The following is a 23,528-nucleotide window of genomic DNA, read 5'->3' as shown; positions in this document are numbered from 1 at the left end:
GAGCCCTGGGCAGGGATCTCACCTTCTGTTCTCTTGGGGTCTGCTTTTGAGCTGAGCTCTCACCCTTGGTCTGTGCCTGAGCTATGATGCAGGGATGCTGTGTGTAATCCCATACTGCCTTGACTATGACTTGCTGACTTGGATCCATGTAATGACCTTGGACCTGCTTCATCACCAGGGCTGGTGTGGCAGACACAGGTTCCTTGGCCACCTGGTTCACTCTCCCAGCAGCACATTGCCCTCCTCATTCAGATGTGGTGGACCTGTGCCCTTGTCAGTGGGTTGCTGCCTCTGCCATCCTTGTGATGCTCAGTTCTGGTTCACCTTCCCTTGCAGAGCAGCCTGCCCTTGCTGCTTCCTGACATGTGCGTAGAAAACTGCCAACAACAGCAAATTAGTCTAAAGCAGTGAACATCATCTAGGAGAAGCAGAAGCGCTTATTAATGCATTCTGCCCAAGCATGCAGTCAGGAAAACCAAATGGGCAGGAGAATGAGATACGTTTTATTATTTTTCTGACGGTTCTCTGTTAGCACCTGGCAAGTAAAGCATGTATATCTTGAAAGTTTTTTATTTAATTTCCAATATTTTCTGTCATGTAGAGGTTTTTTTTTTTTTGCCTCTGGAAAGATGATTTGGAGACCCAGCTATTATATAAAAAAATAAAGTGAACTTTTTGTCCTGGCTTTTCCTGTAAATATTAAATTTTTCCCCAGCTGAAGCTTCTAGAAGGTAGAGAAGAAGCATTATACATGGAAAATGCAGACTGAAATGTCATTCTTCATTTGAATTTAATCTTTGACATTTCCCTTTGAAAGAGACTGTGCTTGGATATTAACACATGTTGGCAGAGGTCTGCAGTAATTAATATGTACAAGAGAAGTTGCTAACAAAACAAAAAAGGGAATAGCTTGCAAATATTAAGCTCAAAAGGGTCTTTGATGTAACCATTGATGACAACACCTGCTTACAGACAGGAAACGTGCATAAATAACATTGAAGTAACAAGGTGGGACTAGTTTTGTCTTAACTTCTTAATTCAAATGCTCTTAAAATGTAAAGAGACTTGAATTCTACCCATGCTAAATTTTGAGCTTAGTAATCAACACTGATGCCTACAGATATTAAGCCTAAGGCCAAAGGACTCTTTTTTCCTAAGATTCTAGCGATTCCTTGTATTCCAGAGTCTCTGCTGCAGGTTTGTCGAGATGGCACACTACATGCCAGGAGGGGCAGTCTGAAACCTCTGTTATAAAGCACTCCAACATGGCACATCGGTAGGGAAAATCTGGAGGGGGAAGGAAGGGCTTCTTGTTCATACATATATGCGTGACAGCTACACATACTAGAAATGCTCCTTTCTGAACAGCAGTGAAATGGGTTTCAGAGTGTTCTCCCCACAGTGATCTCTTGCACAGATATTAAAGGTCTTAAATCCTTCCCAAAGTCTTCCCATGTTTGCCATTTTGTTTTCCAACTCAAATCATATGCACATACTTGCATATTCTTTGTACATCTGATGCAAAAAAAGATATTTTTGCACCTGAGTTCATCAACAGATGACAGTAGTTCCACTATAAACCTCCCATCTGACTCTCATCTTCTTTAGCAAAATTTGTTACGTAGGATGAGCTGAGATTTACCCTGTGGTTGTGATCCACATGATACCTGCAGTGAAACGGATGCTAGTGGAATGGCTGGGAATTAAATCTAGAAGCTTTTTTCTTATGCTTTTTGGATAAAATTAGTTATGAAGATATGCATTGGAGCTATCTGTGAGTAAAACAGATGTCAGTTTTGGATTGGGACTGTAATGAGAGTCGTGACAACAATTGTCCGATTGTCTGAATATATCATTAATTTAGAGACAAAGTCATTTTTGGCAGCTCCCAAATGATCTGAAAACAGATTGCTTTCTGACCTTCAAAAAATTATATAATACTAACAAAACTATGTATAATCTTTAATAAGTGGTCTTGTTATCAGAACTAATTTAAAAATCATTTCTATGACCTTTATCCAATTTGAAATTTGTAATTATTATGCATGCTTTAAGTTGATAAGGGGTCTGTATTTCTCTAGTTTAGGGCTGTTTTGTACTTGGCAAATTTATCTAATGTACGCCTCCTTCCCCATGGAAATACAAATATAATTAGCAAATTTATGTATGGATTAAAGTTCTACTGATCAGCTTACCCAGTCCAGTGAGAATAAAGCAAACAACATGTACAGACTGAATAAGAAAACTCTTAGGTGCCCTGACTATTCTGAAATGGCTGATGCTGTTGGTGAGACTATCAGAAATATTTAGAAGATCTGCAATCTACCCTAGGTATGGTTACAATGAGAAAATATGAGTAGCAATGACCCCCTTAAAGAGAAGTCTGGATATTTGTGCGTTTAGAGCTCCTCCCAGCTCAACACAAAAGGTACGTATCCAATCCTGAGCACCGAAGCACAGTCCTGAATGGCACTGAAAAATTACAACTCAGTCCATCACTGTATGTAAGTAAGCAGGTTGGCTTATTGGTCTAGACTGATGACATGCTTAGAACCTTTACTCAACTGGCAGCAAAAGTCTTACTCAAAGCATGGAAATTGCTATTACGAGGTGCTAGTAATTCAGTGAAACCAATGTTGTAACTCTGGGAGTCAGTAAAGGGGGCTTGGAAAGTGGTGGTGGAAGAAGTATGGCTGCTCCTAGGTGAAATGGCTGACGCAATCTAGATGTTTTTCTTGGTTGTTGTTGTCACAGTGTTCAAGTACTGATGATCATTTCCATGGCATATAACTACAGTCATATGGAAGTATTTAATCTATTGAAAAGGTGTATTAATGTAATGCCTTAGACCCTCATTGAAAATTCATTTGTGTTTCCTGTTCTCCTACTGAGAAGCAGGTAGTGTAGGTAAGAGGTGTTTCAGTTTCCTTTCTTGGCTTCAATGTATACTGAAAGGTTTTGTCAGGTGATAAATATTGGCTGATATTCACAGATGCTTTTCTTGCACTGTTGTCTGTCTTGAATACAGTCATTGGCTCAAGCATTGTGGGAAATTCAGTCTGATGTCACAGCATGTACTGGGTACTTATTTTTTCAGTAAAAGTTATCTATGACCTCTTAACTTTTTTTTCCTGAAAAATAATTTACCCATAATGCTGTTTCTCCACCAAAGCAATTCAGGATCTAAGTTCTTTTGCCAGAGGTTATCTTTCACTTCAGTCAACCTTCAGCTGGGAAGAGAAAAGAAATAAGGACTTGACACCTGAAGAGATGCAGGTAGAAGCAGGCAGGGTTGTGGTGGAGTGATGCAGATAGCAAGGCCTGTCCTGGCTGCCCTAGCCTTTTAATAACCTTCTGGCCACTGTGATTTTGGTTTCATGCCCTTTTGCTGCTGGACTTAGCCTTGCCTCCACATGATACCCTGGGAGTTGTGTTCCCATCTCTCCAGGCTTCTTTTCTTGATTAACCTCTGAGCAGCAGGCAGTGCAAGTGGCACAGAATGTGTTTGTCAAATTAATGCAAAAAAATCTGGCCAGGCTGATGGCTTTCTTGGCACAGTGCCTCATGGTAGCCGTACCTCAGCAGGGAGGATGGCTGGGCTTTAAAATGGCTGAGTTTGCTGGTCTGTTCTCTCTACCACTGATGTGCTGGTGGGGTTGAGCTGATAGTCTGTGTAGGAGTCAGGAAGTTTCAGAGTCCTACTGTCTCCCATCTCTTTACACACTCTTATTGCACCCTGACAGTTTCTTTCAGAATAAATTATCTGTCACTGTGTCTTTCTTGCACTTTTTATTTCCTTCCAGTAAAGTTCAGAGACAAGGATCTGTCTACAAATGTTCTCTCTTTGCTTTTGTCATCCTCTTAACTGTGGTGCAAAGCAGTTGTGCCTAGGGAAAGGCCACTGGTGGGACTCAAATCCTGTAGACCCCTCTTGCTCCATAGGCCAGATAGGTGATGGAGAAACTGCACTAAGAGACACCTGGTACACTACTGCCCTGGCAAGGTTTTCCTGGCACTGCTCTGTCTAGTTTTAGGTACAGTGCTTAAAGAAAGGCATTGATAGGTTGGGGAGGGCACAGAAAGAGGAGATCCAGGCCAGGAGAGAGCATTGGTGATGGTCATTTCTCTGTCAAACATGAACTATGAGGAACAGTTAAATGAAGTTCAGGAGTGGGGTGGGCACGGTCTTTCCATATGTACAGACAGCTGCAAAAACAATGCTTATCTATTCTCCCTGCTGAGACAAGATGTAACGGGAAGAAATCTGTGGCAAGGACCATTCAGATTAGGTGGTAAGAAAAAATTCCTGGTGACAAAATGAGGAAGAGCTAGATAGATTGGTGAGGTTGGCCAGAGTCTCTGTTTTTGGGAACCTAGTAAGAACAGATGAACAAGTGCCTGCAGAGACAGACACAGTAAGAGTCTTGAGCAGAGCAACGGAGGGGCTTGAGGAGGTCACCCTGACCTGGCCCATACTTTTCTGATATGGCTCAGCAGAAAGTGACATGACAGGAAGATTGGGACTATAGCTCCTTTTCACAAAATACTGGCTAGAAGCAGAGTGGACAAATGGTAGCCACATTTGGTATTAGTCATGGGCTATGAAAGCATATGCTCATGTTTTACATCTGCAGTTGTGCACATAGAAATTCCTATTTTCCATGTATTTTTGAATTTGAAAGAGAGCATCTGAGACGAACTTTCTCTCTAACCCAAACTAGGGCACATGTTGGGGATACTGAAAACCTCCCATCCTGAGCCACCTTGCAAATGGAGTACATACTGACACAGAGGAACGGCTTTAAAAGGCAGTGTCAAGCGTTACCTAACCCAGAACAAGTCTAGTGGTGAAAATATTCCCTCCTCCAGGCACTAGGTGGATGACAGAGCAGTCAGTTGAATGAACATGAAGAAAAATTGTGGGTAAGTGTTGTAACTAATCAGCAATTACTTCTGATCTAATTTATTCACTTTTCCTGTTGTTCTTTCACATTTGTTTCCGATTTTCGTTTTTTTTTCCCCGAAAAACAATGACATCTTGCTGATGCAGAATGGGAAATGTTTTAAGTTTTCTGGGACAAGAAAACAGCTTTCCTGTTCATATGCTGCCACTGTTTATAGCCTGTATATGGAGTGTTTTTTCATTTGTGTCCATGCTTCCATGCTGTCTTTTTTTCCTAGTTTTTTTTTTTTTTTTAATTGCTAACCTTGGTACACTTCAACTTTGAAGACATGCAGTGGACAGAAATATTGCAACACATTTGGCTTTGCTACATCACTACAGGTTTGTGAGTACTCTTTTTAGAACAGCATTTATCAGCTGTTGTCTTTCTTCAAAAATACCTCAAGATAACAAATCCACTTAAAACCAAAAGTGAAACAACAGAGGAAACAGCTGGGGGTAATGAGCTCCAGAAAAAATACCAGAGTAGCATGCAACAAACAGCAGAACATAAATAGGGTTACACTTACAACAGAATACGATTGCCATTCTGGATTAAATGAATAATTCATCCAATCTAGTATTGGTTTTGATAGCAGTTACTATCAGTGTTTCAGGGAAAACTGCCAGAAATTACTCAATTCACAGTTACTGAAATAACAATTTGTCTGAAAAATAGGGGTTCAAATCTGCTCCATTTTCTTTGAAAATGAACCCTATGGATATTCTCATTAGCTACATTGTAAAGACTTTCGGAATCTCACCAAGTGTTGGTTTTTGCTGTCTTGTGGCCTGTAGTCCTAAACTTCAAATAAGTTGTAGGAAAAAGATTATTTTTATCTGGTTTGTAATATACTTGATTTTGTCTTGTCCCAGTCATTCATTGCTTTTACACCCATTCTTGTTTTTTTTTCTCTAATTAAACTGTCCCAATTTATTCGAGTATATTCTTTGTGTCTTTGCCTCCAGTTGGAGGAAGTCCAGTTGTGCCTTCTGTGATCTGTGACTTAACTGTGCTTTCCTGTGTCTTTAAGTCTCCTTTTGGAGAAGTGTTGCTAGATTTGGACAGTCACAATAAATCTCTTTATATCAAACTTTACAGGGTAATGTTTTCAGTATTTTAGATTTCTTTGTTTATTTGAATGTTTTATTTGCTTGTTTTAATTTCTTTTCGTCACTGAACAGAGATTTTTTTCATTCATTTATCAATAAACCTTCACTATTTTCCCTCATAGGTTAATTTAGAACACAGCAGTATGTATAGAACTAATTTTTTCCTGTGTTATTTTTGTTTGAAATAAATTTCTTTCTGCATTGAGATATTTGTTTTCCTGGTTTTATTACATTCATAAATGTTTTCTCAAAATTGTCTCTAACCCTAAATAAGATTTTTTAACAGACAATGTTATCCTATCCCTGGCCATGTCCTACTGTTTTGTTCTATCATTCCCAGCAATTGTCCCACTAAGGCTAGCAGGGCTGGAGGACCACCTCTTGTCGAAAACCATGCTGCCACCTCCAGAATACCCCAGGTGCAATCTGGCCACTGCCAAGACCATCCCCAATGTTCCTGCTACATGCCCTTCTTCTCCCCTGTGTTTTCCCTAGCACTGGGACACATCTTCACCCTGTGGCCCCACTTAATGCCTGGTACTTAGAACTCTCACTGCCTAGCAGTGTGCCCCATAGATGTGCCATGTAAGCATTTTCTGATGAACTCTGAGATTACCAAAGTTCAGTAATGTTGTGGGTGAAAGAGCAGGGACTCCTTCAGTGCCAGAAATCCCTTGGGTTGCCTGGCCTCTGATGTCTCGCCCTTTTTTTGGAGCTAACAAGGGCTGGGTGCTCCTCAGCAAGGTGCTGTTACTCCCAGGTCTGTTGTAGATACTGCTGACCCTTTCCCAGGAACTGATTGTTGCATGCTGCGAAGACAGTATGCTCTCCACTGTTTGGGTTAATGCTGGACAGACCATGGGAGTTGGTGAGGTTTTCTAGTAGAAAATCATCTGTCTCTTGCTCTTCGCATGAGTTCTTTAATAATTTTCTAATCTTGCTAAATTCCAGCCTCTGGTGACTGAGAAATGTTTGCGAACACGCTGTTTGCTGCTGAGGCAGTGCAGGCTTGACTCCTGCAACAGGAATGACTGTGGGGACAGGATGCAATTGCAATCCAGGTCCCTCTCCTCTTCACTGGGATTGGTGGTTGGAGGCAGATGCTTATCAAAATATCCATTACAACAACAACAAAAAAAGGCTTTTAGTCTACGTGTGGTTCTAGCTAATGAGGAACTACATGCTTGTATCTTTTCCCTTGGTAATGTAAAGTTGATTTACTTTCCCAATTAATGCACAGGTTTTGGATTAAAAGCAGGGTACTCTGTGCATGCCGCCTGCCAAGTACTTAAAATCCTAATTAGCGAGGCCTCTTAGGACTTGGTTCTTTTCTACTTGTGCTGCCATTATTCTTCTAAAATCTGTAGTGTAGTCAAGAATAGCCTGTGCTCTCTGCTCAGGACTTCCAAGAACACTTTGTTTGTGATGCAAGACATGTTTTAACACTCCACTTTGGGCATTTATTCCTCTTTTTGGACTTCATGATAGCCCTTTTTCTTGGTTTTGGCTTGGATAGAGTTAATTTTCTTCACTGTAGGTGGAATAGTGTTGTTGGTATGAGGATAGTGTTTCTAACACACTGATGTTTCTGTTGTTCCTAAGTAGTGCTTACACCAGTCAAGGACTTTCAGCTTCCCATGCTCTGCCAGGGGCACAGGAAGTTAGAAAGGGAGGGTGCACAGCCAGGACAGCTGGCCCAAAGTGACCAAAGGGATATTCCATGCCATATGACATCGTGCTCAGCATATAAAGCTGCAGAAAGAAGAAGGAAGGGGGGAATGTTTGGAGTGATAGTGTTTGTCTTCCCAAGTAACCATTATGTGTGATGGAGCCCTGCTTTTCTGGAGATGGCTGAACACCTGCCTGCCGATGGGAAGGAGTGAATGAATTCTGTGTTCAGCTTTGCTCACATGCACGACTTCTGTTTTACCTATTAAAGACAATTAACCTATTAAAGACCATTGTCTTTACCTCAATGGATGAGTTTTCTTAGTTCTACTCTTCTCATTCTCTTCCCCCCCCCCACTGGAGGGGAGTCAGCGAGTGACTGTGTGGTGCTTAGTTACTGTCTGACGTTAAACCATAACAACTTTTCAGCTTATCCAGTCTGATGCAGTACTTGTCTGTGATCTATGTATTCCTTACATGGTCCACCCAACACTGAACTTGCCTAGCTATATTTCAGGTGTTTTTGCCAAAACTGTACCTCTGTGTATGCTCTTACCCCATGGGGAGAAGAACATGGAGTTACTTTTTGCACAGTTGTCACTAGTTACTGGTGTAGTGTGTTCTTTGTTAAGAAAGAGATGCTGATTTGGGGGTGGGGAGGAAAAAGCATTTTGAATGACACCTCAAAGGAAATGAGTTCAATATAGCATGGTGATGATTTGGGCTATGCATTAGGAAGTTTTGTCTTATATTCGGGGGCATCTTGGAATGCACATTATGCACACTACTGGTTTGGAGGGTACTGGGAGGCACTGGGGTGCCTTCCTGGGTTTCATTCCTCAGGGGCGGCCAGGGTTCACTGGAAGACAATCCAGTGGTTTGACAGTGTGGACAAACAGGGACTTTGGCAAGGAGCAGGACAAATTAGTTGTTTCTCAAAGCACTGGTGTGACAGGACCTTGAACCTATAGCCATAATCCAATCCCTACCATGGTATGGGTAAATGAATAAATAAATCAACCTCACCAGACAAATCCAAACCGATATTCTCCTTTCAGGCAGTAAATCAGCTTTCATACAGGCTGTTGGCAATTCCTAACAGAGTATGAGAGGGGATACATTGTACCATAATTATTTTTTCAGTAAAGGAAACCTAACTATATTGATGAATGGGTTGAGAAGAACACTAATTTGATTCTCAACACAGTCCATCATCTACTCCTATCATTAAGCTAATTTAATGTGTACTATTTATGCAACCTTTTCAGCTTCTTTCCTTGTTAAACATAATTGATTGGCCAGAATGAAGTGATATCTTTGTACTGCGTTTTGTAGAAACATAAAGTATTTCTGCCAAGGTGATCTGTTTTTATTTACTTTTTGGGAAAGAAAAAAGTTAACTTTTAAAGACATGGAAGTTTGTATTGTAACAACTTGGCAAGACTTAAGACTACCATCTTTTAATTTCAACCTTATTCTATCAGAAAATATTTGCTGCTGAACATTAAAAGGAAAGAAGCGATCAACATCATGGGTTAACTGAAAAGAATATTTTGCTACAGCACTACACCATCTCCAAAAGTGTCACCTCTGCAACAGGAGAAAAAAAAATTCTCATTTCAATTTATTTAGCCACTAATGAAAATTTCTACTAACTCTTCTATTATAAATTGCAGTGACTAAGAATAAAAGGTTTAGAATAGAAACCATAAGTTAAACAGTTTCTTTTTACACTTTTATTAACACAAAGATATTCCTGAATTAAGCAAAGAAAGACATTTAGTAAAAACAGGCTGACAACCAAAATGCAAGACACAAGCTCATAATAAAGCAACTTCTTTAAATGTAAAAAAAAACGTAATCATAGAATGCTTTGGGTTGGAAGGGACATTTAGAGGTCAGCCAGCCCAACCCCCCTGCAGTGAGCAGGGACATCTTCAACTAGATCAGGTTGCTTGGAGCCCCATCCAGCCTGATCTTGAATGTTTCCAGGCATGGGGCATCTACCAATTCTCTGGGCAACCTGGGCCAGTGTTTCACCACACTCATAGTAAAAATTTTCCTCCTTATAACCAGTCTAAATCAACTCTCCTTTAGTTTAAAACCATTACCCCTGTCCTGTCAAAACAGGCCTTGCTAAAGAGGTTGCCCCCATCTTTCTTACAGTCCCCCTTTAAGTACAGAAAGGCCACAATAAGGTCTTCCCACAGCCTTCTTGTCTCCAGCTGAACAACCCCAACTCTCAAAATAAGCCCAAAGCCAAATGCAAAGCAGCAAAGGTGAAAAGGAAACAAAGAGAAATAAGTGCAATGGAGAAATATACCTCTCATGAAGACTAAGTGAAATTTAAAAATACCACAACATAGTAACAGAAAATGACATAAAATCAGGTTAGCTTGCCTAAAGGCAGGTTAACAGCCATTAATATTAGCAAAGTTTGAGACTTCAGCAGCCCTCTGCTAAATTCCTACAACCTACTGATAAAATGTTTCACAAACTCCACACTTCTAGAATGGAAAGGTATCAGTAAGGGTTTGAGACAAAGGAGAAAGGGTCAGATTTTGAGCCACGCTACTACTGTTTCTTGTTTCCAGGAATTCCCTATAAAAAACCCTGGTATTTAGCACACTGACAGCTGTGGTGTTCCCCTTGTCCTTGCGCAGCTGCTACAGCTAGTGAAGCTAGAGGAAAGCAGATCAGCAGCCCCATGGGGTGTCAGGGGAGGCAGGTGGTTTGAGGATCCACATATGAGCCAAAGCAGGCTTGCAGCTGGGCAACATGGGATCAGGGGAGACAATCTTTCTCCTGCACTCATGGGGAAAGCGTGGAGCTTGTCTGTTGAAACTTGCCGAGTAGAAAGTGAAAAATAGTAGTTTATCAGCTTGGTATCTTCTGTATAGGTGTCCTACATGTCTGTGTATTTATACTTAGGTGATGATGAGGGTTTTTTTTTTTCAGGATTTAGTATGCTTTTTAATGTTTAATGGTGGTGGTAACCTAAATGATTAATGATTCCATTATTAAATCAGATATCTATATTATCTATCAACAGTAAAATACCAACCATCAATGAAATCTGCAACCCTGCAGCATTTCTTTTTTCTGCTCATTAAAGGCAAGGGAAAGTATGCTCACTAACTGTGGAGGATATATTCTTTCTTTCACTAGTTAGTGAAGAAATTAATAAATTTAATTACAATGGTGACATAACATTTTATCTTTTAAGGAGGAGCAACTAGAAAAGTATTGGCTGGTCAACCTAACTCTGAGTCTTAGAAAGATCTAATTAAAAAGTTAATTCATTTTTGTAAGCACCTGGAGTGTAAATAATGTGATAAATATATTCAATTAGCCAGTTTAAAAGGTCAACAACCCCACCCCCACCACTCCCCACCCCCCCCAAAAAAAAAGCCGGCATGAATATTTTTAAGATCTGATAGTCAGGTTAATGTGATTTTCTTCTTTGTCAAAGCAGCTGGCTTACTGATGAAGCAGGTAAAGCAAGATGTGACTTGTCCTGTCTTCATAGCAAGTCTGAGAGTACTCTGTGAGGCAGTCTTTACAGTAATATAATGAATTTTTTCTAAATGTCATGGGTTAGAAGCCAGCTATCCCCTGAGTGATTGTCATGTTTTGGTATCAAACTGAAAAGGCTTGGGGTGCTTTTGGTGATCTCTCCCAGGCCTTGTTCAATTGGATGTTGCCATTAGTGATTTCAGTCACGGATCAGAGAATGGTTGTAAGACAGATAAGCATGCAAGTCAGTAATATTATGCCAGCCTTAGAAAAGCAAACATTCTTCTGTTGTACTTCCCTGGGGGTTTTATAAGGAAGGATGGGAAATAACAGTGCTGCTGTTTGGGGCTACCCAAGTTCAGCTGCAGGGTGTGCTCCTTTTTGAAGAAGCAAAAACACTACAGAGAGTCATGGGGAGAGCAGCAGGAAGAATATGTTTGAGCAATGTTGCCTGAGGCACAAAAGGTGTCATGCAGGAAACAGTGACAATTCCCTAAGTCCTCTGTGGGGAAGGACAAAAAGAAACTAATGCAGGCTGCAAGAAAGGACTTATAGCAGGAGCTGCTTTCTAACCATAGATGTTGACATAGATGGGCGGGTTAGACAAACTGCTTTCTGAAGCAGTCTGATTGTGTGGATTTTGCATAGAAAACCAGGTAGTTCTTTGAGTCATTTGTTCCTTTCACTGCCCATTTCTTTCACTCTCTTTAGCAAATTCCCTTTAGTGCAGTAGTTACCCCTGTGAGCCTACCACTTTTGTTTCAATTCTTTTGCCTTGCCTTCTGCGAATCGCTCACCATATAAAATTAAGAAGAATTGTACTTAAACATTTTTAAATGTTTTGCCTCGTAAGAATTGTGACATCAAAAGCATTTACAAGAAATGCAATGCATTATCTGGCAATGTAATTTCAAGGGAGTTAATACATGTACTGTTTTCTGTTTAAAATAATTTGGGATTCTTCTTTAGGTATCTTGCTCACCAGATTTCTTATGTGGGGTATCCTCTGACTAATGTTTTTATACCATACTCCCGTCAGAACTAGAGGTTCTGGACCAAAATACCAAGCTGTTCTTTGCCAATATTTTTACCTGAAGAATTACATATTCTTAATACCTACTCCAAAGTGTATTTGCATTGTAATATATAACTCTTTAGGCACCATCATAAGATATAAAACACATTATTAATTCCTTATTTGCACTTACAGCTTCCATGCCCACCTCTGATGTCCATCTTCCCTCAAAATTATGCCAACCTATTAATTCTTGAAGAGCAGCAGGACATCATCCCACTTGATAATAAAGATGTATGCTGAGATGTGAAGCTGAGCATGTTCTGAATGTCCAGTACTCTTTCAAAGGACAGTAATTGGGTGCAATTAAGAAAAAAGCAAAGCTACATGAAAATTTAGATGAGACTGATAATATCAGTGACTGATTCTCATACTGGAAAGGCTGTACCCACAGAGACGACACACAATTTGTTGTTCTAAAAATATATAGAAAAATGGCTGGAGTCAAGGAGAAATAACCTATGAATTACTGTGAAAATAAAACCTATGATCATTAGAAGTAAAAAACCCCTGTGTGACCTATAGAGTCTTTAAGCAGTATTCTGTTAACAGTTTCTTCCACCAGGAAGTTGACAGTTGTCTTATCTGAAAAGTAATAGCAGTCCACCTTGCACCACACTGACAGGATTTGATTTCATCCAAAGCACTTTAAAGTGAATGGTGACATTACAAAGTCAGTGAAATCCAGAACAATCTTTATTGTGTACTTGGTAAGAAACTGATTTCTTTAAGAAAAGATGGTAATCTATTTTTCTCTTCCATCCTGCCTACTTTTTAGCCATAGCTAATTAAAGGAAGATTGTGTTTCTGCTTGATCAGTTGAATTTGGGATAAATGGCAGACACGTCTCTGGACCTCAAGCCAACATTTTCCTTTAGCTTTAAATAATTACTTACAGCCAGACTGTGCATAACTCACACTACCTACCCACTGAGGATTGTCACTGATTAAGCATCCCCACTAAAATCAGTGAGGACGCTTAACACAGGAAGGATGACAAAGAATGATAGGAACTATCCCTCACTAAATAGTATTGATACTCAGGGTCACAGTGCCTTTCTAGTTGACCTTTCTCCAACAAAAAGGACAGACATGCAAGATTATCAAAAAGCAAGTTAAAGTTTTATCCAAAAGCAAGAGGAAAAGTTTTATAGTTAAATGATTTCTTCTCTTGTAAAACCAAAATAAGTAAAAAATCAGGATGTTTTGCGACACGTAAAATACAAGAGTAATTCTCAAATACAGAAACACGGAACATAGCAAAACTGTACGTAGAAACACCTATTTGTTGGAGATGGCTTAAAAAGCAAATAGGCATCATCTCTTCAGCCATGAAGACAGCTAGCTGTGCACTATTTTTGTATCCAGGTGTCCGTTGCACTGTGCAGAATAAAGAAAAGGGATCAAAGGGAAAATGGTACTCCAGGCTGTCAGTCATGCAAATGTTTCTGTAGCCAATCCCCTCCACTTCAATAAGCTTCTTTCTTGTCAGATATCTCTCCTGTAAGCACAGAAGTTCCTTTCTGTTTTTATTTCCCAGTTCCTCTCAGCAGCAGAAATTGACTGACTCTGAAAGAAGTTGTTTTATGTCTCACAACACTTTATTAGTATTTCTTTTTAAACTTTAAACTTTGTGTGCTAATGATAATTTTCTTCCTCGCCTGCTGCTTTACCTGTCTTAAGGGTGTGCAACTTGAAGTGACAGGATAGTGCCTCAGCTGGAAATGGGAAGTGAGTGAAATAAACCTGTAGGTCTTGCTCCCCTAGTACTCCCTCCCACAAGGAACTCTTGCAGTGACACAGGCAAACAGGAAGACTGTGAGTGGTGGAGGAGGTCACAGCCTATCGATGGTCACCACATCCTAGGAGCAAGAGCCCTTCAGGGACAGTCTTGCTGATCCCAACAGCTGAAAGACAACGTGTCAGAACAGGACCTCTCTGAGCTGATAGAGAGACACAACAGGTAAGCTGAGAAATTATTTTGTGCTTAGGGAAACACAGTTTGCCAGTTAGGTGCTTTTAACAGCTGGAATATTTTTTGAGGCAAAGACTTCAAACAAGGGAGAACCAGATTGTATAATTCTTACTCATCTCTTTCTTTACCCTTTTATAGTATTAAGCAATCCATTTTTCTTTAAGCTTCTCTGATGTTCATTTAATTTGAACATGCTTTAAATGAGAATGTGTGTCTTTCCTTTTCCAAATTTGTGTTTCTGCTCCACATTGAGGTGAGAAGGGCTACCTAGATTGTGGGTGCTTTTCAATACAAGTCAAACAGCTGGTTTGGAGCTTTACTGGATCAATAGCATTTCTCAAACCTTACAAATGTATTGCTTAACTTTCAAATAATGGACAGAATGCATTTATAGTGTAGCTGTGCTTGGGGATAATGTCACATCTGAACTCACAGCATAATTTGATGAAATACAAGTGGCAGATGGCGAACATTGTCCTTTATTTTGTATTCTCCTATACAACTTATGTTTTACTAAGAAAAGCAAAGGCAGGAACTCTGAAAGCTTTTCCCTGCCCCCCTGCCTTCAATTTCACTTGTGAAGAGCAAGAATGAAGCATCATCTGTTAGGAACTTTTATTAATAAAATAGAAACAGCAATATGTATTTTCTTGCTAGAGGTGTTTGGGCAATGAATAATGTCTGTTTTTAATTCAAAACTAGATGAGATTGTCATCACTGTGTTACTTACAGAGCTCAGAGTCTACGCCTTTCCTTCCACTTTTACTGTAAAATCTTTATCACTCTTGATCTTAGATCTCTTCCAGCTCATTAGCATGTCCTCCAACATTATCTCTTCTTTAATTCTTCACTATGCACTCTGTCTTGTAGATTCAGCACAATCTTATCATGACCAAACTTATTTTGATTCTGTTTCCACTTTTCTATAGCCTGTTCTAATTCATAGCTCTTACATATCGATATAAAAATCAAATACTTTCTTTTGCCTGGCATTCAAACAAGATCAAAGCTTTAAGACTGTGTTTGTTAGTGTGCTGAGAATGCATCTTAAAATATTTAATTTGTAAGAGTGATTACGTGTCCTGATTGCATGTCCCAGTATACATCCACGGAAATACATTAATGTCTTTTAATTTTTGTTGGCATAGGACAGTGTACAAAGCACAGCATCCTTCTATGATGCTAACCTGATCAAGAATATTGTTGGTAATAACCTTGCATTGCTACTGATTGTTATAGAAATATAACTCTGTAAAAAGTTAACAGGGCATTTTTATTTGGGGAAAGGAAAACTTGTGCAAAACTTCTTTTTCCAAGTGCTACTGCCACTGTAACACATCTTATTATTTCTGTAAACAGCCTTGAAACTGCTGAAATACAGACAGAGGTGCATGAAGCAAAAGTACCAAAATAGTTGGTCACTTTGGCTTTGTTTTGTAAATTCACAACTTTAGTCTATGCATATACTTTTTTACATTATCGTCTGCCATGGGGTAAGTTGCTATGTTGAAAAAATGTTCAAGCATTTGTACCCTAACAGTAGGGCACAATACACATGCTAAAACAAACAGATCATGAAATTATGGGGAATTCAGAATAAATGTCTGACAAGTTGCTTAGCAGAATAACTGGCTTTGACTCTGCTTGCAGGAAAATATAAAAAATGATAAGACAATTGATGTGGTCATTGACCATTTACAGCTATGTGCCACAGTAGATTCATACTTGTTCTGTCCTACTGAGTAGCTCATACAGATCAAAAAGCCAAAAAATGCCTTTAGACCCAAACACCTGTCCATGCCAATGTGATTTTTACTAGCTCTTTTGGAAGCCCTGTGTGTATTCATATATACAGACAGTCATTGGGGTATTTTGTGGGGTTTTTTTGGCAGCGTACTGAATTGGAACAGAGCCAACTAGCATGGCACTAGAGAGGAGAGAAAAAAAAAGTTGTTTTTTTTCCAATATAGATGGGACATTTTCCAATATAAATCAGAATTTTTCCAAAATCCAGAATAAATATCAGGGTTTCTTCGACAAAAGTACTCTACTGTAGATATATTAGTGAAACTCCATTATAGTTACTTTAAATACACTTTAAATATATAAATACACTTTGACTATGGTTTATTTTCTGCCTCTTCTGATCCAGATAGAAACTGTTTTTCAGCTATATGTCATAAAAGCTAAAAAGTTTTGTGTCTTAAGTCAGAGAAGATTACCTGGGGGTTGTTTAGAAGGCATGTGAAAATTTTAATAGAAAAAAAAATTTTAAGGGTTTTGTTTTTCCCCTACTCCCTTGTGTGAGGTTTGTCTTCTATAACAGCTGGGCATTTAGAGTGAACTACAGATGATAAATCCAAGTATAAAAATAACGTAACGTTATTCTGAAATGACTGCTTGATATTCCGCAGACTCTATTTGCAAGAAATGTTTCTGATATGGCTAGTGTGCCGAAAGCACTTACTGAAATCAACTGTAAGGCCTCTTAAGCCCCAGCCATACTGTGCCAATGCAATGCTTACTTTGAAGTTTTTCAGGCTGCCCAGGGTCAGGGATTAGTTACAGCCTCAGGTCTCTTGTTGGCTACTCTCTGAACCTTGTTGGTATTTCCTGTGCAAGTCTACATGAATTGGGTCCTCCTCCTGCAGCTATACCCAGGGGTGGAGGTTAGATAGCTGGCTAACAATAACATACATCGGACTGGGAAGCCAAAGAGCTGTGTTTTGTTCTTGGCTTTGCTACCATGAATTGCTATGTGACCTTCAGTAAGTCATTGTGGTGCCTTAGCCTTGGCATGCAGCCATGCTCCCACCCAATCGCTCTCCCACTAACCCACCACAATGGGGCAGACAGAGAAATTAGGTTGAGAGAGCTCATGGGTCAAGGTAAGGACAGGGAGATCACTTAGCAGTTACTGTCTTGGGCCAAACAGATTCTACTTGCAGAAACTTAATTTTTTGCCAATTAAAAGTAGAGTAGGATGGTGAGAAACAAAGACAAAAATTAAAACAGCGTCTCCCCTTGACCCTTTTTCCAGGCTCAATTTCACTCCTTTACCTTTTTTTCCCTACCAGCCAGTGCAGGGGGATGGGGAATGGGGGTTGTGGTCAGTCCATAACAGTTTCTTTCTGATGCTCCTTCCCCCTCATGACATTCCCCTGCTCCAGTGTGGGTCCTTCCCATAGGGTACAGTCCTTCATGAACTGCTACAGCATGGGCTTACCTTCATGGGCTGCAGTGTGGACATCTGCTCTGCCATAGGGGACACCCTCTCACTCCTCCTTAGACCTTGGTGGTCATGTTGCTGTTTTACACTTTTTTAATTTTTTATTTTTTTCTCTTCCCCTCTCTCTGCTTGGTGTTTTTGCCCTTTCTTAAATACCCCCACTGTGAACACCTTGACACCTGCACCTGATAAATTCATGTACCTGCGTTTTCTTTGCTTCATTCTTCCTCACCCAGTCATGCTTCCGTTCCTTTGTAAAATGTTTGGAAAGTAGTTGTATTCTATGACTGTTGTAAATGCAATTGAAAGGTGTTATTTTATATTTTATTTGATTTTATTTTATTTTATTCAGGCACAGGTACTATCACCTCTCTAAAATGGAAATCTTCTAATTCTAGATGGAAGCTATTGAAAGTTATTAACTCTCCTTTAGTTAGAAGTAATTTAGGTGTGATGATTTTTAAGAACTCTGCTGAATGTGCTATGTAATATGATTGTCAGTCAAACAATTGCAGCTACAGCTTGCCTTCACCAGAGGAAATGATAAAGGTGGTTACATTCCTTTTTCCCCAGTTTTAGTAACTACCTAAAATGGTACTCATTATAAAGTGACGTCGAAGTGGGGTTCAGGTCCAGTGCCCTTCTCTGCTGCACACTGCTGAGCAGTCTGCAACAAATTGCTTGAGGTCATGGCAATTATCTTCGGGCTTTGGCACTGCAGAAGGGTGTATGCACATGGGCATAGCCTTGTTCACTCTCTTGCATCCCTGTGTTCAGGCTGGGAGCAGCACTGGGCTCTGGGTGTCAGCTCATATTACCTTGAAAGGAGGGCATTGAACAGGAAGCAAATTGAAACCTGAATGCCTCAAGCTGCAAAACTAGTTTAGTGTAGGAACTACTAACATATAATATTATTATGGCCAAGTGTACAATACTGCTGGGTCATTTCCTAGACATACTAGATGTGTCTGCAACTGGGCTGTAGGTACCTAATGCAGGTGTCCTGTCTAGCAGACCCCTCATCAAAATGTAATTTGTTTCTAAATCTTGCAGCTTCTAGGAAGTGTTAGGGACATTGAAATCATGGTGGTGCTGCTTGAATTTGAGTAGTGATAGGATAGCTTTTTATTTTGACAGAGATCCTCAAAACTAAAAAGACCTGAGACAATAGAAGTCTTTACCTACCATGAATTTACTCTGCATTGCTAAAATTAATCCAGAACTGTTAAACTAGTAATTATTACACAACAACTTTGGGTGCTTCCCCCAGTTGTGAGGTAAGGATTTTTCCTAGTAGCATAGAAGTGAGATGAAAACTAATGGACTTCCTCCTATTGCCAATCCTTGGCAGTTCATTAAAGCTTTGAAAAAGTGCTACCTGGTACCAAAAATTATGTGTTGGCTCGCTGCTGGATGTAAATAACCATTAAGTGCTACAGCTGATGTAAATCAATATTATGGTGGATTTTTAAGAGTAAACACCTGCCACTTAAATATACTTTCAACATTACTTTTTTCCTGATACACTAATGTAGTCTTTCACTTTCTCCAGAGACATTCTTGCTCCTGCTGGCTCAGACAAATGTAATAGGCTGATCTTTGCTCTAGCAAGGAAATTTCATTACTGTAAAAACAGGCACTCTTGAGAGGAATGACAAGCCTTCAGGCATGAAACTTCAGATCCTTCTGATCTTAGTGACAAAACTTTCACTGACCTCAGGGAATCCCAGATGCCTTCTTGGAAGCTACTGACTTTACTATAAATCTCTTTTTGGAGGAATTTCTCGCTGTGCTTCTTGTCCAGGGAGTGATCCTCATGATCCATTTATTTCTAGTTTCCTAGCTTTCACATCTGTCTGCTGAACTTTGAGTCCCTTTCCATGTACTTCTTTTTTCTGTCTCACTCAGTTACCTATTAGTTTTCCAGGGCTCCTTCTGCCAAAACATCCTGCTTCCACTGTAAGCATGATATTCTCTTACTTTTTCTTATGCTCAGCAATGGCGTGGGTATGCCAAAAGCGTTCCATAGGCTCTGGACGCTATTTTATCTAGCACATTGTCTGAATGGAGTGTCAGACTTGGCAGAAAAGTCGAAAGGTACCTATGATACTTAATGTTGAGCTGTAAGTCTGGTGCAATTGGAAGGTAAACAATCTGGAGGAGCACAAAAGACTCTCAAAGTAGGGGAGAGAATAACAAACTTCACTGAGACAGCTGGCAGATCTTTTGACTTTAGTTCTTGATGTGTAGGAGGCACCGCTGTCACAGATGAAAATCTTCAGCTCTGATATAATATTTATATTATTTTATACTACCATCTTTGAAAGAAACAGAAATATTTATTGCCCCACTGATGGGCACTGCATAAAGCAACCATTACTGGGGCTGACAGGTGCTTTTCAGAAAGTGGTATCACCACCAATTTTCTTACCTGTCTCTCTCTCTACTTACAGAGTATTTTCAATCTCAGTTTTTAGACATTCATCAGAGCACTAGGCTATTGGTTTCAGTAAGTCTTCTGCAGCAGCTTCCACAATTCCAGCACTGCATGCTCACTGTCTCTCACAATACCTAAGCTTACTTCACAAAATTATCTGTTCCAGAAAAGGAGAAAGGACAACAGTTCTGCCTCTGTCCTTAAGCTTGCAAAGTTTTCTTTGAGGGAAAGCCATTGGAGAGCCAGGTCTCTGAAAAGTAATTTCTGAAAGGTTAAGTAAAAAGTAAGTCTGAAATTATTCTTGATAGTCATCTTAATAATGAAAAATCTAAATATACCTGCGAAGATCTATCTACTCCCTAGAGCTATATTCTTCAAACACCTGATATTAAAAATGAAATAAAGTGATTATCTATACAATTTTTCTTAATGTGGGTATTTTTGTTAATGCAGATGGAGAAAGGATTGCCTGTGGCAGCCCAAAACTGTGAGCATGTACAGTAGAATCTGAGGCCATCCTGAAGCCAAAATCACTTTATATTCTTCTGGACTAGTACTGACAGATAATAAGAAAAAAATTCTATTAGGTTTTGTTTTGCAGCTTATCTTCTGTGTTTATTTCCAGTTGAAAATGATGAATATGGTGCCAGTGTGTAGGCCAGCTTCAGCAAAGTGGATGGTGCCATTAGCAGAAACTAGTGTTGATTAGAATATCTCTTATTTGTTAAAGTCTGAAGACAGGTCTTCCCCCCCCCCCCCCCCCCCATCCACTTCCCCTTTTCCTTCCTTTTGCAATGGCCACATCTGTTTCAGTAAGAGGTTTTCTGTCAAAGTGGCTGGGATCTAAATATGAAGTTTGATAGGCATTTGTACAAATGAGTTGGTTTGTTGTCACTTTCATGCAGTGTTAACATAATTTTTTTTCACTTTAACACTCTCCTTGAAAAAAGAGGGAGATGTGTCCTTGAGGCAATTAAAGTAAAAGAAACTGATACTTCAGGATGGACCAAAGTCACTTTCATGGCTGGAGTCTGAAGAACAAAGATAACAGAATGGTACAAGATGATCTTAAATGTATTTTGTTCAAGAGCCTCTGTTCTGCTGTATCAAACCTTCTTTTCCTGGTGATCATAAGCCTGCAGCCTTTCATTCTCTGTTACACTTAGTAATGGTGCAGCTGCACCACGTGTCCTCCTTAACAGCACAGTGAGCTATTTCCCATGGAGCACAGGCCGAGCTAAACACCTGACATTGCTAAAGAAAAACCTGTGATAAAGACCTGGTGGCAAGTAATAAGAGATGTCCTAAAAAGGAATCAACTGCTGGGAAGCAAAAGAGAGTGTGGAAAGTTGTACTTCTTGAGGATGACAGTGAGGTTCCTGACTTCACAGTTTGCTCTATGACTTTGGACAGGTCAGTGTTGGGGTCTCACCTGCCCCATACCGCAGGGGAACTGTATTGCTATCTGCAGAGTAAGACACTACTAATTCTGTAATAAGGGTGAAGAAGTATGCACCTCTCATCTGTCTCTGCATTTAAAACATAGAAATAGTGTAGGCTTTCCTTTTTGTGAAGCATTTTTCATCTCTTTGAATAAAGTGGGAAATTGTGAATTACCAGCTTCCTCTAATCTTTGTAATCCTTCACCTACCATTGCTGTGGTTTAGCCCAGCTGGCAACTCAGCCCCACACAGCTGCTCACTCACTCCCCCCTGGTGGCATGGGGAGAGAATCAGAAGGGTAAAAGCGAGAAAACTTGTGGGTTGAGATAAAGACAGTTTAATAGGTAAAGCAAAACAGTAATAGTAATAATCATAATAATATAATGAAAATGAAAAGTGGTTCACGCAAGCAAAGCAAGACAAGGAATTCATTCACTCCTTCCCATGGGCAGGCAGGTGGTCAGCCGTCTCCAGGAAAGCAGGGGTCCATCAAGCGTAATGGTTATGTGGGAAGACAAACTCCATCACTTCGAACGTCCCCCCTTCCTTCTTCCCCCAGATTTATATGCTGAGCATGATGTCGTATGCTATGGAACATCCCTTTGGTGAGTTTGGATTAGCTGCCTTGGCTGTGTCCCCTGGCATCCTGGCTTCTTGTGCCCCTGGCAGAGCATGGGAAGCTGAAAAGGTATAGGGTATAGGCACTACTTAGGGAGACTTAGCCACTACTTAACAACTAAAACATCAGTGTGCCATCAGCACTATTCTCGTTGCAAATCCAAAACACAGCACTACACCAGCTACAATGAAGAAAATTAACGCTATCCCAGACAAAGCCAGCACAACCATTGACAGATGCACACATCTCTACCTACATGCACAGCAGTATAGCTTTGATTTTTGCCACATTCACTAGAAATGTTTTTACCTAAAAGTTAGTTTCTTATTATATTAGGATTGATAGCCATGTAATCTATATATACAAGTTGCTAAAATACCATGATTTTGGTTGCAAATCTATAAAGACTAGAGAAGCTTTTAACATAATCATCCACTATTGTTTTAATAATTCTCAGAAAAGGGGAAGAACTACATGAGAAGCAGTGGAATCCTGTAAGTTTGCTTAGGATGTTTTGTCCTTCTCTTCCAGGCTTCAAAGAAGGGTTTGACAAGAAGGAACTGTGCTGATCCCCGCCTACTAAGGCAGCAGTAACACAGGATCTGGGTGGGAATAAGTCCTCATCCCTGCTGATATTCACACTTACACTTATCCATAGTAAATGTCTATCCGGAAGCTTAGGAGAAATTAAAAGTGAAACAGATTTACTGGGCCACAGAGTCTAATTTACTCTATTCACAACCAGGTATTTCATATAATACCTTTAAAAATATGATCACCTCCACCTTTGAACTGGCTAGAAATAGTGATTACAGCACCATCTGGGATGATTTTGACTTCTAAACTCTTTATGGGTTACAAGACTTTTTCTGATCTCCAGTCTAAATGTGTTCATGATCAATTTGTCCCACTCTTCCTCTCCCCTTGTCATTTTGGCAAAACAGTTCTCTGAGTAGTTCTAGCAATAATGTTAAATTCCTGTGACCCTTCATTCCTTCAGTGCTATTGCTAACTGGGTAGCTGCAGAGAGTTTTCCTTCTATAGGGAAGCTCTGTTCACGGGTCAGTTTTATAATTTCTGAATACTTTCAAGAGGAACAGAAAATTGCTTAAGGTCAAGGAAAAGCCTCTCAGTGATGTAGTTACACCATCAGAGTTGACGTTGTCTCCTGTCATGTTAATTGTCAGCTGTGTCTATGCTCATAAATAGTGTGACCTGGTAGGAATTGACAAGGTTAGTGCTATGGTACTGATGTTGGCTCTTTGATGTTTTTTGGAGGTGGTGTGTGAGTTGTTTCAAACAAGTGCTGGTCTGGTCCTCTGATGCATTAAGCAAGTCCCTGGAGAGCGTTTACCTTCTCAGCGTCATCCAGAAGGAACAGAGCTTTTGTGGTCTGAGCCACCTTCATAGCACGAACAACACATGGAGGCGATAGGCAAATTCTCTCCAAAAGCACACTCCCCATCTGGCCTACAATGCTAATGTGTCTGTGTCCTTATTCCTTCTTACTAT

Source organism: Phalacrocorax aristotelis, chromosome Z, assembly GCF_949628215.1.
Source record: "Phalacrocorax aristotelis chromosome Z, bGulAri2.1, whole genome shotgun sequence".
In the NCBI taxonomy this organism is placed as follows: domain Eukaryota; kingdom Metazoa; phylum Chordata; class Aves; order Suliformes; family Phalacrocoracidae; genus Phalacrocorax; species Phalacrocorax aristotelis.
The sequence above is the reverse complement of the archived record's forward strand: the minus strand, read 5'-3'. Positions refer to the sequence as shown.